We start from the raw sequence: 13,519 nt of genomic DNA, 5'->3' as shown, positions 1-13,519 counted from the left end.
AGCTGCAGTTACCTGGTGTCCCTAAGTTCTTGTAATAACTGAATCGCTTTATAAGGCAGGAAGTTCCTGCTTCAGGAGAACAGTGAGGAATTGAAATTGCTGATGCTTCGTTTACTTCTTAAATTGTTATTTGAAAGTTCTGTGGTTCTTTCACTTCCTCTTGGCACATCTCATCTATCTTTAGTTCAGCTGAATACTGCAGCTAAGTGGGATGCTGATTAAGTGCAGAGCCAATTCCCAAAGCAAGGAAGCAGAAGTATGTGCGGCTTGTTGCAGTTGTGTTGTTTACAAATTCGTGCTCAGGCCTGTAAATTTTGCACTGTGTGCTGAATTAAATATTCTATTATTTTATTCCTTAAATATTCTATTTCACAAGAAAAGGTTCCATTTCTGCAACAGACTTTAAAGGAAATCATTCAAGATGGTTTCTATGGAAAACAAAATAATAACAGCAGTGTGTGCTTGTAGAGCCAGGAAGTTTTATGTTTGGAGCCCGTGGGGAATATCAGTTAAACAGAGGGGCTTCTTGTTTCCAGGACAGCAGGTCTGCCTTTGGCTTTGAGTTTCAGGAGTAGGGCTGCTGATCTGAGTGCTGAGCTGTGAAATGTTTGTTGACCCATTCATTTGCCTCTGTCCTGGCTTATTGGTGTTGACTTAGCAGGTGGATGGATCCACTCAGTATTTTCATCAAATGCTTTCTCCTTTGCAGGTAAGTAGTGCCTCTGAACTGAAGAAAGAAACCTGTGCTGGTAGTTTGAACATCAGCCCATTGCATGGCTGTGTTGTTTGTAATTTGGTCACATTTTACATGCATGTGTGGGTGCAGGAATTGGGAGAGCTCTTCCCAGTTTTTCAGCCATTTTATTCCACTCGGTTTAGGAGGGGTTTTCATGTGGCTTTAGGGGGTTCTGTTTGAAAATAATGGGAAGGCAGTGGGAAATGACTGCAATCACAAGCCTGGAAGAGTGCTCAGCAGTCAGGCAGGGCTGCTCGTGCCCATGACTGACAGCTGCTAATTTGGTCTCTAAGACCTTCCTGAACAAGATCCCAATATTGTGATAGCATTCATGATAAAGTACACTTGTCTCATCTGTGTCTTCCTTGTGGCAATTAAAAACTTAGTGTTTTGTCCATCCTGAATGGGGACTGGGAGGGGAAGCTGTTGCTTTATTATGTGTTGCAGCCTTTTACGTATTTGAAATCTGTTATTGTGTCTTTTCTTCTTTAGGCTGAGCCGTCCCCAGTGCATCTTAATCAGTTCATCAACAACAGCTGCTCTTCTTGACAAACAATCTAATGAATACTGAAATAAGAATCTTATTTGTAAGAAATACCTTCTGTGTCACTACTGAGGAGGCAAGGGGGGGCTGTGTAAATGAAATAAGACTCTCAGTTTTGAAATTCTGCTGCAATAAATATGAACAATGGCTCAGTAATTTATGGGTTTGTATTACTGATGTTCCAGCAGAGATGGGCCCCATTGTCCTATGGAAGGTTTATGCATACACCTTTCTGCTCTTCTATAAAGGTTAGTGCCGTTACCCCTCCTGGTTTTCAGGTCCTGCAGGCCCATGGTGAGCCAGGAGTAACACTCAAAATTCTCCTTCCTAAAATAAGGCAGGATGGAGGACCTGGCTGAGGGTTGTGGCTACCTGCAGCTTCCACATGGGGCCACACACCCTAGCCAGGCTGCCAGGGGTGCCCCAGAAACAGTGGGAATGGGGCAGGATCCCTGGGAACTGGAGATGTGTGTGATGCTGCATTTAGACAGAATGGAGAACTGAATTCATAAAATGTTCCAGTCAGGTGCTAATATAATGGATGAGAGTACTAAGAAAGAGAGTTTTGCATTTCATTAGAAATGCTTTCAGGCAGTGTACATTTTCAAATGTGATAAAAATTTATTTCATTCCAAGCTGCTTCTATCTCATGGTGCAATAGAAGGGAGACCTACCTATTCCTGACTTGTGCCCACGCAGCTGTCTTGTCTCTCAGAGTGTTTTGAAGTACACCAATGTCACAAGGATTCAAAAATAACCAAATCTATTGTAAATGCAGAGCTTTAAAAGTGTAACGCTTCTTAAACTGGAGAACCTCAGCCACCTTCTGACAAAATGTCATTTCTCAACTGAGATCACATGCAACCAATCTCAATTTGAATGGGGATTTTGAGGGAAAAGCAGTGAACTGTAGAAACTAAATCTCTGAAGCTTCTGCCAAGCATTCCATGTTGTGGTTGCATCCAGCTGAAGCCCTGGCCACTGCAAAACAACCCCTGAAAGGCCCCAGAGCAGCCAGTTCCAGACGTGCTACTTAAGTGGCACTCACCAGTCCTAGCAAAGACAGCATCTAGCACTGCGTGTCTTTGGTAGAGAAACAGCTCCCAAAAGGAGATGCATGATTGTCCTCCATGGGCTCGCTGATCCTGACTGGTTTTATTTTACTTTTTTCCTTCCCAGCATGGAGCAGCAGAGGTGGCAGGATGCCCAGCAGCAGGCAGGCTGTTGAACCAATGCAGCAGCCACACCTGGCTGCACCCATAGCAAAAGCCCGAGCCAGTCCCTGCCCCGAGGCAAGCAGGGCAGCCCACGGAGTCCTTACCTGATATGTATGCACCAGGACCGGAGCAATGTGAGTGTCCCCTCCCTGCTAGAGCTGCTCTGCAGCGTGCACAGATGTGCTCAAGCATATATGCCCTTGTACACACACACAGAAAAAGATGCTATTTCTAAGCTAAAGCACAGTGAGATTTCTGGAGGTATTCTCCAACAAGTGGGCACCTGAGGGTGCTCTTGTGTCTTTCAGCATGAGGAATGACTGAAAAAGCAAGAAGATGCATGTGCTGTCCTTCCTGTATGCAGATCGCTTCCAGCTCTGGGTTGCCACCTGCTCTTCCCTTGCCTGCACTGGGTGAGCGACCTGAGGCATCTGCTGCTGCCGCAGGGGACAGATCAGAAGAAAGGAAAATCTCCTCTGTCAGCCCTAATTGAGAGAGATGTGAAGGATCCAGAATTCTCGGTGGAGGCAGAGGGGTAGGTGTGTGCTGTGTTCTTTGCTGCTTCCATATCCCCAAGGAGGACTTGAAAGCAGCAGAGGAGATTTTATTAATACTATTTTATCACTGCTGAGCAAGAAGGATTTGTTGATTTCCCATTAGATTTCTACATGGCCACCTTTTTCCTAAACTTGTTACTCCAGCTGGGATTGGTGCAGCAATGCTGTATGTTACGGCAAAGCCCCTACATTGTTCATGGCAAACTGCTGGGTTTTGTTCTGCTTTCTTTGGATTCCCCCTCATCTTGAAGGCCGATGGCAGAAACTCAGGTAACAACTTGGGCTAGACTAATAGGGCTGGTGGGCGACTCACTGAGGTTTCCTACGACTCCTCCTGAATGTAGCACAGCTGTGCAGCATCCAGGTTGTAACTGCAGGGAGGTTAAGATCACAGTGCAGCAGTACAATCTGAACTAAACTGGGACTAGGAAACAATCACCTTGGAATCGGAACAATCATAGTAAGATTCAGAACATAAGTGGCATTATTATTTCCCATTTCTTGTGAGCCAATTTGCTGTACTTCCAGCCGGCCTTCTTTTCTATACAAAACAGCAGCCGGAGGAGTCATTAAACAAAAAGTTTAAATCCTAAGATTCCCTGTAATTCAGATACTTCAGTGATATAAAAATGTATAGTTTCAAGAGAAAGTATGTGCAAGTACCAAATCTCACCAAATTGCAGAGATGTTAGTTTGTTCAAACCAGCCCCTCTGTGCTGTAGACAATTTACTCCTTTGGTAAATAAACACAGCTGTTAAGAAGTTAAGATCAGCCTGTCAGCCCAGTTGTCTGCTGAGTAAATGATAGTGCACTGGTCTCTGCTAGCTGCTGAGGTGGAGATGCTGAAGTATGCTGTAGATACACAAAAATTGAGACGGGAAGGTGAATGTGACAGAGTGTGAACTGGGACCACAGTCCTCCAGCTGCAGGGCGGGCAAAGGTGGTGCAAAAGGGGAAAACAGCATAAACAGGTGGGCCAGAAATGGGAAAGAAATTTACAGGGATTGTATTGCAGCAGGAGGCTGTCATCTGCGAACACTGAAATAAGATGCTGATGTCTTCCAGGAAAGGTTTATTGTCAAGTCTCCCAGTATCAGCAGCCACACACTAACTAATGCAAGCAGCCAATTTGGTATCATCTATTTTTCATCAGCTCAGGGGACTCTGCAGGTGCCAGGAGCCACCCACGAGCCCTGCTCCTTCCCAGCTAAAGCTCCATTGGTTGTTCTGTTTTTGTCTGTCCCCGTGCCCTTCAGCAGTAATTAAAATAATAAAATGTTCCCTGGTCCATCTCTCTGGCAGGCCCACGTACATTCCTGCATCTCTGCCATCCCTAGACAGCTGCTGAGTCTCCATTTCTCCTTTCCAGCTGCCGTAGGAGGTGACATTTCTGTATAGTGGCCTGTCTCTACAGCCATCCAAATTCTTAATCTTATTAACTGAAATATTGATGCACTGTCACCATAGAGGAGGTTGAAATCTGAAAGCAGATGTCACGGCAGCTTCCTCCAACTTAAAAATGCTCTAGTGAGCTGCACGGAGCCCTGTGCTTACAGCAAGCTGTCTGTGTGGGTACAGCTCCCAGGTAAGAGGGAGCAGCACACCTGACAGTGAGCTGCTGCTGGGGCTGTGGCCGTGCTCCGGGAGGTGCTGCAAACCCCAGGCTTGGCATGGTTAGGAGGAAGGAAGCAGATGTTGGGAGATGTTCAGACATTCACCGGCTGGATGAGCACTGGGTAGCCCACCCAGTGACGTGCCTCTGTGTGTTGCTGTGCTGCAGTGCTGCTGTCAGGCTTTTGCATCCATTGGAGGTGTGATTTTTCTCTGAGATATGCAGCACAGCATCTCTAGTTCACTGTAAATTATGAATGGAATCAAGCCCTATCTTTTTTGATCCCTTTCCTGTTGATAGAGGAGAACCTCTGTCTGAAATAGCATTTATTTAGGAACTCAGCTGCTTCAGAGAAAGTCAAAGAACCGACCAATGTTTTGCATCAAAACAAGCAGTAGGAACTTAAGGGAGATACTTTTTGCCTCGTAATCATTTTTCACTTGACTGAAGACTCCAGAATTTTGAGTTTTTGGGAGGTTATGAAGGGCTCTGTACTTAATCATGCCTCGCTGCTCATTCCGAAATCATAAATAGCAGTATAAAAGCACACAGGAAAGACATCTGTGATTAATAGCAAGTTAAAAGCCAGATGCATCAGATGATGTATCTACGCAATGCATCTTGAGGTTTTTCTCTGAGATAAGAGTAGACGATTTGAGCAAATGAAGTTCTATTCCGCTAGCAAATGCAACGGTTACTTATTGGGCTTGATTATTCCATATGTTAATATGTCGCTGCTCCTGCAGCTGTTGGCAGCGAAGGGCTCCATTCAGGCCGTTGCATGCATGCTAATGAAGCCCTGGGCCTGTTGCAGAGCTGCTGCTCCGGCTGTTTGTGGCTCTGGGTAACAACAGCAGAGGATCCCTTATTTAGCACAGACAAAACTTGCAGATGACAAATGTGTTTCCTGGTGGAAGTTGTAAGGATTGATGCAAATTCAGCGTGAAGACAACCGTGGAGACTTGTTAGAGAAAGAAGACATGCTTTTAAAAAAGATGGGAGAAATGGTTCAGGCAGTGATTTCAGCTGTTGTTCAGAATGACTCAGGTAAAACTCTGCTCCCTTTCCACCCGAGAGCCTCACAACTCCAGGAAACTCAGACACCAGTTGTGCCCATGACATTTTTTGTGATTCCACACTGATGCTTGTGAAGTGCTTGCATTTCATAACCCACGTCTTTCACTTGGGGGCACAAGCTTCTACTACAAAGTTTTGCTTGGTCCTCAGCTTCTGTCACATTTATGGGCCCCAGTGCTGTGCCTAATATCTGCTTAAGAGACTTTCTGCTTTATTTCCATGCCTCTGTGTTATTTCAACTAGAGCTTGCCCACACATTCATTGCCCTGGTTGTACATATATTTCTCAGGTGCCAAATGCTGAGCCTCTGTGCACAGCCTCTGTGAGCCCAGGTTTGTGCTGTGTGCTTGTCCACCTCAGCTCACCTCTTCTGGGTGGGATGTTTGTGCCTCATTGCCTCACTTCATTGCTGCTTGCCCTTGCAAGCAAACAGTGGAAGAAAAAAAGAAAAAGAAACAAGGCAGGCTCTGCTGCTGCTGCTTTCTGAGCGTTACTCAGACCTTACACATCTCACACAACTCTTCAGAGGTAAGTAATTATCTGGCAGAGCCACGTACTTCGCTATCCACTCTCTGTGCTGAGACAAAGCTGCTGAGCCTGTGTTCTTCTGGAAAATAAAAGTAATTAAAAAAAAGACTTTGAAGGAAAAGCTGCTGTTCCCATGCAGAGTGTGCTTGTTTGGGCAGTTTGATGTCCTATTTTTATTATAAATATAATTGAATTTCCAATAGTTACATGCAAACAACTGTTGTCTGGGAAAGAAAAGAAGTAGACGTATGCTAATTGAAAGCCCTGATAATTACACAATCTTCAAATTAATTAACGAGCCAAAGGCAGCCAAACATTAGCATTTAGAAAGTGCTTTGCTGCATTAACCACTAATGAGTTCATTTAAATCTATCATGCAATGCATTTTGGAAAGCCTGAGCCATATTTAATCATATTCAATCGGATTTAATAATGAAATCCTTAACACTGAGCATTGTTGGTTGTGAAATTACCAAAGAATTTTAGTTATTAAGCATGGGGGATAGGATATTAATATTTATTGTTAGTTGAAATGTCTATTGAGGGAGTTATAGAAATAAAAGATGCACACGTGCAGGAAAATATGTTCTTAAAATAAGTGAGAAGTGCCAAAGGATTTGGTATATTCATTTGTTTATCTTTTCAGTAAATGACAGTCAAGAGTACAGGTTACTTTGGAGGAATGAACAAGTCATTTCTAAAGTATACTTGGGAATTCCGTGATCAAATGAAAATAGTTTTAACTATTTCCTATTTTCAGCCCAAGTTATTATGGCACTGCTGTTTGTTGGCACTGTTCTTTTTCATTCCTTTAGAGCTGAAATAACACAGAAGTCATCACAGGAGCTTCTCTTTCTCTGCATTTTAAACAGAGTAACTGAGGTGCAATCTCCGTCTTTCCATTGCTTTCCCCAGAAAGCCTAATTTCTGGTCCCATTGAAAGCACAGCCTACTTCATTGTGGGACTTAATAGAGCAGATAAATCACCATCAGCTCAAAAAGTAGACTTCTTCCACCCAAATCTGTGAAGTTACAAAACTCACGAGGTTCCTTTGGATAAAATATCTTTCTCTTCAAAATGTTTTGCTGAATATTTCAGTCACGTAGAGCTGTTTGGATGAAAATTTAATGCCAGCAGTTTCTTGCATTCAGTGCTGCACACAGCAGCCGTCAGCTACAGTGCCCACCTGGGATGCGGCAGGCTGCAGAGAGGATACCAGCAGAAAGCTCTCCTGCTGTCAGAGTTACCACGGCAGGGGATTCTTTCCGTTTCTCATGAAACAGTTCATACAATATTCTGGTAGCTCCTGTTCTTGTTCCCATATCTTGAATTTTCATAGTGTGAATATTTGGTGCCCAGGGCAAGCCAGGACAGTGGAGATCAGCATTGAACCACCATGGTATAGCGCAGTCTTGTTGCGGTAGCCAGGCAATCAAGTTAGGATAAAAGTAACAAACAGGGACTGTCATCCTAAAATGCTGCAACCCTGAGGGGTTTATTCACATCCTTTTCCTTGAGAAGTTTATTAAGAAACAGAAGAAAAAGAGACAGGGAGTAGAACGAAATCAGTGTTGTCTGACCAGTTCTCTGCAGGGCTGCAAGAGGAAGCTTGGTACTCCCTATTGCTCCATTGTGCCAGAGGGGCTGAGTGCTGTCCCGAGATCCCTCCTGACTTTTGTGTAATGCTTGTTCAAATGATCTCCAGTTCTCATCTGCCATGAGTCTTCATCAAGTGCAGGGAGTGAAAGATCTAGTTTATAGAAGGACAGACTTTTTTTTTTTTAATTGAAAGAAACAAATTGGAATACCATTAGAAATGGAGAGGTTTGGGAGTGGAGGTGGAGGTTTCATTTTCTTTCTAAGAAATTGGTTGGTTCTAGAAAAATGGAATCTTTTCCCCAAATTAAAAGGGTTTATTTAAAAACTCCTTTATTATCAATTCAATTTATCTTTAATTTCCACATAAATGTGTTACAGCCCTTGCCCAGTGTTGTTAGCTCAAATTCAGCATCTCACTCTTGTGAGTCAGGTCAGTGCGAGAGCGATGAATTCACAAGGCTCCTATGAACACACAAAAAACCTCACTCTTAACAGGGCATTTCAACCATGAACCTCAAAGAACCTTAGCAGCAGCAAAATGCCGTGGAGAAAATGGGCAGGTGGGGGGGTAGAATGCCAAGAAGTCTTATGAACACTTGTTGATGCACTTCGCAATGCTTTCTTACCAACAGCATCAGGTGTTCAGTGGTTGAGGGGGTTGGTGCATCACTTCGGGCATAGCACGTCGTGTCTGACCTGCTGCTCAAGAGAAACCAAGGAATCCTCATTCCCAATCTCTTGGTGTGATTACAAAACCTTCCTTAGTAAAGCAGTAGTAGTAGGAGTTGCTGCTTTGCATCCTGATGCATAAATATCCACCACTTACAGCAGCATAATAGAATGAATTTGCCAGGTCTCATGAAAATACGCCCACTAAAACACTTGATTAGGGCTAGTTTAAGACATAAGAGGGTATTTTTAGCTGCCTGTAGAGATAAAAGTAATCATAAAAATGAAATGATTCTCAGTTTGAAGCTATATTCTTAAGCTTTTAAATGATTTAAAATTGGATTTCTGTATTCACACCAGCACATTCCCTGTCGTCAGCAGTAGTTCTTGTTACAGCACGCTTCACAAGCAATAGAGCACAGTTTCAGGGTGGTGTTTCTACAAGTTGAAAGCCATCAACATTTTAGAACTTGTTTACAATAGGAAAATTGCACTGGTGTAAGGAGTGATTTTCTGTGAGTATAGTTAAACCTGCGCCAGGCAATCTGCTGGTGTTCATTTTTCGTCTAAGAACTGTTTACTTTCCCTTAATTTAAATGAATTGAGAATCCATTCAGCTTGAACCAAACGCAGTCCTTGGAACCTGAAGCGCATACGTCCCTATAGCTGTTTGTTCTGCCCAAGCTTGGTTGTTTCTGAGGCTGAAAGAAACTAAACTGACTCAGCCACCCAGGGCAGGAATGCCACGTTCTCCCCTGACTACCCAAACATAAGTGACCTAAAAGTGTGTTGCCCAGAAGAGGCTGTGAGCATGGGCCATCCCTGAAGCAGAGGTTCTGCTCCATGAGCTGCTCCAGGCTCTTCCTTGCCCTAGAAATTTTGCTGCATTTCTGCAGCTCCCCTGAGAGCTGTGCAGTGTATGCAAAGGGAAGACGCCACAAGCTTAATTGTATGGCACTCTGTGGAATGCTCACGTATTTTCACGGAGGTTTATTTTAAGTGATGTGTGAGACAACATCACGAGGTGCTCGTGTAGCTGGCGGTGTGTATCCAAGTGTGCTCTGGAAATATCCTTCTTACTGGAAATTGTATTTAAGAAGATGATTATGAAATTAGACAGGCCCATGAAACGTTTGGTCGTTTCGTGATGTTTCTCTCTCACTTTTTGTTCTGAAGGGAAAATGGGAAATTCATAGGCCTGCTAAGCTGAAATGGATGAGCCAACCGTCCTTTCTTTCTAAAACCAAAGCAGTTTTCCCTCTGGAGAGATAAACCACAGAACAAGGGGATGTGACTTGCTGAACTCGGATGCATCTTGCGATATCAGGCCCTGCTGCCTGAGTCCACGTAGAAAAAGAAGTGGTACTGCAGTATCTTGCAATATGTGAGTGCTGACTCCTGTGCCCCAATATATGGCCACATATGAAAAAGCAGAGTTAAAACACCTCTGAAATAAAGAACCTGTGTGTTTCCCAATGGCAGAACTTCAGAGGTGCCTGAAATCCAAATCAGAGTTTAGTAGCTTAAGCCTCATCCCTAATTGAAATAAGTGAGAGTGCCTATACTCTTTACCACTGTTGGTGTCATAAATATCTCCATTAAGTAGCAATTAAGCTGCTGGGATTTGGGCTGTATGCCATTATAAGAGGTAATTATAAAAGAATTGGATTAATTAGTTCCTGAATTATTTATGCAGACATAAATATTGCACATAAGATCAGTGTTAAACAGGATACTGGCACAGAAAGAGGAACGATACTTTGATTTCTGCTATTTCTTCAGTTCTTCCTCAGCAAAATTCGCTAAAAGTTGAAGTTGGCTAAAAATGAGCTATTCCTTTCTTAATGTGCACGCCTTATCAGCCCTTACAGAAATACACTCCCCTGATAAAACCGCTCTGTGTGCTTTTTGTAATCTCTCCAAGTCGCTACAAATAATAAGCATTGAGAGTTCTCTCCTGTCAATACAGTGAAGTCAATCTTCTGTCTGTCGCAGTATAATTTAGACCTAGGGGAAATGACTGATTTCACAGATATTAACTTTATCGAATATACAAACAACAGATGTATTATAGGGGAAAGAAATTCCATGTGAGCAGCACAAAGAACTCCAGCAATCAGCAAATTCAATCTGCTTTTGACACTACTGTGTTCCCAGAGTATAAAAGCAGTTGTCAGCTGTAAAAGTAAAATAATACAAAGACGGGCAAAGTGAAAACAGCGCAGGCTATTTAGTATGCAAGCATCCTAGAGCCTTAAACAGGAGGCGTTTATGAAAACAAAAAATGTGGTTTGAAATAAAATGGTCTCCTCTAAATTTATCTATTCTCGTCTATCAGGGCACAACCTGATCGAGTCAGGAAGAAATCTTCTGAAATATGAAAGCTGAAGTGGGAAAAGGCCATGCTGTTCCTCACAGGATGGGCTGATCAATGGGAAAATGTGCCTAGGCTTTTGTGGGTTATCTGTGAACCCTGAAGAGAGACCAGTGGCCAGTGGGAGTGCTTGGTGTAAATACATTTAAAACATTTAATAGAGATCTCTTGCTGCCTTTCTGAAAGACAGATGGGAGAATCTTGCAGTACCACAGGGGATGGGTTCAGCCAGTGGAGGTGGTGCATGCAATGGCTGGCATGCTAGGAAACACTCAGGCAGGAGAGATGGAAAGCAGAGTGTCAGAGTGGATCTTCCCCTTGTCAAAACAGAGCACAACAGCAAGGAGGGAACTCGTATGATATGTACAGGAAACCCAGCTGCCCCTGGCTGACTGGCAGGTGGTTTTGTGGAACTTAATTCTTTTCTCTCACTTTTCTGTCTGCATGGCAATGTAGGTGGTTGCTCTCCCTGCTTTTGTGAGCCCTAACCAGCATGACAATAAGTGTATTTGAAGTATGGCTTATTTCTTAAATGTGGCATATGAACAGGAGGTAAGTGGTTTCTTGTTTTCTCTGGAGGAAATGATTTGTGGACGACCTGCAGCATCAAAAAACCTCAGATATTCAGCCCTTTTAGAAAAGCTGGAGTACCTGAAAATGACAGGTAAAAGGAGGTTGGGGCCTCGAATAACACAGTCTGCAGTTTCTTTGGTAGTAGTGAGCACAGGAAGGGAAATGTTAGCAGACAGCTTCTGATGGATCCGGTTTTCCTCCTTGATTTAAAAGGCTCTCGGTGTGCAGTAAATCATCTGCCTGTAATTACTTGTAATTAAGTGGTTTGGTACAGCTCTAATGGTTTAGATTGAAGTGACCAGTCTCAGTCATATGTGCTGATTCTACGGAGATGACAATGATCATTTGATGGGCTTTAATTTCTTCTGAGCTGTACCTGTGTGAAAGTTTCTTTAATTTTAGCTGCTTAGTAGGACTGGCACCATATGATGCCCAGCAAGCCATGGGTACTAATTGGGCTGAAGTCAGTCTGCTGGTATATGAAGAGCTGGTCTAAGACACAGGCTGAAAGAAGTACCTGAAGGGAATGCAGTTTTGTTAGTGCTGAAATCTCAGGTTTCTGCTGATTTGACAATTTAGAAAGGAAAAAGTCAAAACAAATCATTCTAATTTCCTTCTGTAGATTAATTGCATTTTGGTTTTAAAATGGACATTGTTTACTTTCTTGCATACAAATGTTTTAGGATGTTTTGACATGATAAAATGAAGTGGTTCAACATTATGGAAACAACAGCTACACATTTCTGTCTCATGGAAGAGTTTGCTTTTCTCTTAACAGTAAGAAAAATACAGTTGGAGTATTTTCCCTGAGGTTTTGAAGTTCATCTTCCTGAAAAGCTTGAATTTTACATTTTAGATGGAGACTCTCCTGTACGGTGAGAACCCCTGTCATGCATCTTGGGGGAGATTTCAACATAGAAGTCACCTTACTTTGCAGAAAGCAGATAGAATAAAAGTAATAGAGCTCAAGAGTTGCTGGGTGCCACTGCTGGTGCTGAGTTTGCTGATGGGATAAGTGTAGTGACATTTGGGCAAGTGAGCCCATTTGTCTGCATCTCATACACCTGATAAATGGGAAAAACACTCATCGTTTAGCACATTTCAAGGAGGCACTGAGATTGTGCTAACACTGCCCAAAAAGCACTTCTGATGTAAGATGCTGTTCAAGTGTACAACATTGATCACAGCATAGTGCAAAGCCCTGTTACCTGTTATTTAGACCCTAACCATGCTGAGTACCCCAGCCATGCACCAGCTGTGATCTTTTTAGGGCTGTGAGCTTGGAGAATTAGTGGTATCATTACTGTGTGTGGTCTGGGATCTCCTTAGCTCTCATCTGGCTACAGTGAAAAGGCTTAAATACACAGACAAATATGAATGAGGTCTGCAGAGAAATGTAAATGTTTGTACAATGCATTTGTGAAACCCAGTTGATAGCTTCCCAGCTGCCAACCAGCTCATGCTTCTGGGCAAATTTGGCACCTTATCTCTTCCCCCCTGGCTGGCAGTGAAGTGCTGTGGTTACTGATTTTCCCCTCCATTTTTAGCCACCTTAGGGAATGCACTTTGCACTTGTTTTCAATTAGTTTATCAGAGAGCTCCACACAAGCACCTGTGGCAATTGTATGTATTCCCATAGCATGGTTTGGAAACTGAACGCATCCAGAATCACAGATGCCTCCCTTGTGGACCAGTTGGTCTGATTGTCTGGGTTGCGTTACCAGGAGGACCTCTGGGGTCAGATTATGGGAGCTTTGGGGAATGATGGAGAACTAAATCCGAATTTTTACATTCCTGCTCAACTACCAACAGTTCTGTGTAGTCACAAGACTCCAGGAACACCCGTTTAGGACCTTACATATGTCCTTAGCCTGTGGAATTGAGTGGTATGCGAGTGGTTAAGCAGTATATTTCACACTATCTTTACTGTTATGATTTAAACGGTGATACAGTGCAATGTGTCTCAGATGGTGAGTTGTGATTGCTCAAGCCATGCATAATTTTTTTTTTTAACGGATAAGTGGGGAGGTA

The sequence above is a fragment of the Lagopus leucura genome, unplaced genomic scaffold (assembly GCF_019238085.1).
Source record: "Lagopus leucura isolate 7727_CA_CO unplaced genomic scaffold, USGS_WTPT01 Super-Scaffold_100029, whole genome shotgun sequence".
Taxonomy (NCBI): Eukaryota; Metazoa; Chordata; class Aves; order Galliformes; family Phasianidae; genus Lagopus; species Lagopus leucura.
The sequence above is the reverse complement of the archived record's forward strand: the minus strand, read 5'-3'. Positions refer to the sequence as shown.